Below are 3,316 nucleotides of genomic sequence, written 5' to 3'. Positions count from 1 at the left end.
CCTGCCTTCCAAAATTTTGTGTGTGTGTGTGTCTATGTGCACTCGTATGTTCATCCATAGATATATAAATGCCAAATATCTTGACCAGTCCTGTCTTATACACATATGTATCTAGGAATATATACATTTATGTATTTATAAGATTAAAAGTTTCTGAAAATGAATTATTGCAAGGCCTTGCAGTCACTAGAATTAAAATGGCAGTGCTGAAACACAGAACAATTACACTTTGTGCTCAGCGCTCAGGGTGTCTGATCCCGCTGTGCTCCTGCTGAGCACTGGAAGAAGCTCAGATAATCTACCTATCATGAATCTTTGTGAAGTGTTGGGGAACGAGCCAAGATCCACCAGGCCACCTAGAGCAGATGTGAGTGGACTGGTGGTAGGCTGTGCTCTGCATATGCATTTGAGAACAGAATTGCTGCCGCAGCCAAGGGAATGGAGGTGTTTTGATTTCAGGCTCTTCCAATGCAGAGAGCTGGAAACATTTACTAGACTAAAGCTTTAATGTTAAAACACAAACACCTCCCCCCCCGCCCCGAAGATTTGATAGCGGAGACCTCTGAGGGATGTGACATTCTCTTTGTCTACAAATACACTGACAGAGTGCCTGAAGTCAGACCTTGAGACAGTGTCTTTGCTTTGGGCAGCTGGAGATTTTTGACTATCGAAGTTCCCAACTGTGAAGATTTTATTTTAGCAAGAAAGATTTCCCCCCCCCGCCCCGAACTAGAAAAACCTTGTAAAACAAACAACTTTCTAGTTAGTCCTGCTATTTGTCAAGGTGATTTCATTATCTTACTGTGCAACTGCTTCCAAATGGCCTTGGAGACATCATTTGAAGTACAGTGAAGTATTTGTGATAGAGTCAGAATGTTCTTGGCAATCCTGAGAATTGCTAGATTAAGAGCTTACCCAACAGCCTGAAGTATTATTGTGTACAGTTCTTGGAAACACATATAAACCATGATTATTTCCCACCCCCCACGCATGCCTATGCAATAACATCCTTAAACATTTCTCGCTGTATGGTAGGGTCTTGAAATAAAAGCATACCATATTTCTCTGGACTTTAAAAGCTTTTTATGCCAGAAGAGCATTATGGTGTTAACACCAAGAGTAAATTAAAGTCCTTACCTTGTAAAACTAAGAATTTGGGATAATATTCTCAGGTGCAAATGGTATGTTGTTCAGGAAGTTACTACCAATTTGTCCTTGCCGAAGACCTGCCCCTATCACTTTCTGGAGGACACTTATCAGAGATGGACCCTTCCAGGTCATACATATCTGGGTTAAAGCCTCACAGTCATTACTTTTAAAGTTTGGGATTTCCCCTCCTTGTTTTCCCTCTCCTTGCCTGTGCAGCAGGTCCTTGCGCTGGCAGCTGCCTGTAGGTGGGGCTGGCGTTCCACGCAGGCTGGGACACCGGCAGCTGTAGTACAGATGTGTACAGATGTGGTGCAGATGCAGCCTGTGCTGAACTGCAATGGCCAGCAATTAACCATCTCCTTTAGCAACTGAAGCGATGCAAAGTGACCATAGTTTTAAAATATTTTGTTTTATTAAATGTTTAAAATAACATAAACATCATATTAACAATTTTATGGCTGAGGTTCTCATAATTTGTGACTTTACCATTTTATCTGATTTGAGAGCTCAAAAGATTACACCTTAGCATTAGAAACTTTGTAATTAAGATTTATAACAGTAAGTTGTCTCATAGCTAACAAGAGAATAGAAATAGCAGATAGAACCGTATAAATTTTTGACAGTGGGAGAGTACATATTTTACTATAAACTGGGGTCTGCCAAGATTATGCAAGGACAGGAAACCTTTTATAAGCAGCTTCACATTAATCTGAACAAACCAGCTCGATTCATAATTGACTTTTAAGCAATAGAGAAAAGTGGGATAGTACATCTTTAATTATTCCCCAAATACGCTTTTTTTTTTTTTTTTTTTAAATTCTCTTAAGTAAGTCTGTGCCACCTTCATACTGATATTTAGCACCATGTAATGGGATATTCACCATTTAGCTTCTGGGGAATGTACAGTGTGTTATTTACTCTGCGCTAGAATAAAGGGTCCAATTGTAATAAAAGTTCATCCTTGCTTTCTGCGGTAGAACGTCAATGCTGGAAGAGCAACAGCACGCTTTCGACCATGAAGCTGTAGCTTATTTACAAACAAAAGAATGCCCCCCTCCCTCTCTTCCCAGTTGCTTATTCATGATGATGATTTGATTAATAGTACTACAGTTTAGGTTTCCTTTACACTGGAACCTAGGGTAGGTTTTAATCACTTCGTCTTAAAGTGAATTGGAACAGTGCATACCAAACAAGAACAGCCTGGCATTTCAATATGAGCTCCACTATTTTTGCCATCTTTGTATGTTGTATGAGAAGACTGGTGGTGAAAGATGTAACTATACACACAGGCATATATAATCATGTTTTCTCAGAAAATGTAAAATAACAAATTTCTTGAGGAGGTGGGTAATATGCCAACAACCTGTAATATACCAGTATGTCTGTTACCACATCCCCCACCCCCCCCCGAAAGAATTGTATTTTCTTAACAAAGTTATTGGGATAGAGGGTGGAGGGGTAAGAAATTTTGGTTTTTTGGTAACAGACATGCTGGAGATAAACAGCTTTAGTTGTCAGTCAAAAGGCAGTTTAAACTCAGCTTAATTTTAGGGATTTGGGTTTTTTTTGTTATCGCAATTTAATTAAAAAAAAAGATAGTTCTTAATTGCAAGCTTATGCCCATTGCTCTTTGACAGTGAAATGATATTCAGTGTTTCATTGCTTTCGCACAGCAGTTCATAGCTATAGCCTACAGACTAATATATATATGCGTAGTATTAACAAAATTTCAGCAGTGGTCCATGTTATTTCTGTAGCAGCACTGCAGGCTTCTGACACCGTGAGGGGTAGATAACACTGCAAGTTCATAGGGTACAAACAATTACAGAGGATAATCCCATTATACTGTCTTGGCAGATATTTTCTTTTGTGGCTGTGCAGAATGACTGCTAATATTGTTCTCTACGCTGCCTGTTGGTAGCAGGGGGAAGGACAGAGGAGCCTTTTAGTTCATAGATTCTATTACAAGAACCCAAACCGATAACAAAATGCTGATGGAGCTCTTCTCCCACTCCTTGGGAGGCAGAGTCCTCCGAGTTTGGCAGCTCATACCTCTCTGATCCCTTGAGTCTCCCTTTCCTGGTTGAGCTGGATGCTCTGTGCTTAGCAATGCTTCTGCTGTCTATGAGCAGAGGCTGCAGGAACGCTCCTCCTACTCCTCTCTCCT

The sequence above is a fragment of the Fulmarus glacialis genome, unplaced genomic scaffold (genome assembly GCF_000690835.1).
Source record: "Fulmarus glacialis isolate BGI_N327 unplaced genomic scaffold, ASM69083v1 scaffold7407, whole genome shotgun sequence".
Lineage (NCBI taxonomy): Eukaryota > Metazoa > Chordata > Aves > Procellariiformes > Procellariidae > Fulmarus > Fulmarus glacialis.
The sequence above is the reverse complement of the archived record's forward strand: the minus strand, read 5'-3'. Positions refer to the sequence as shown.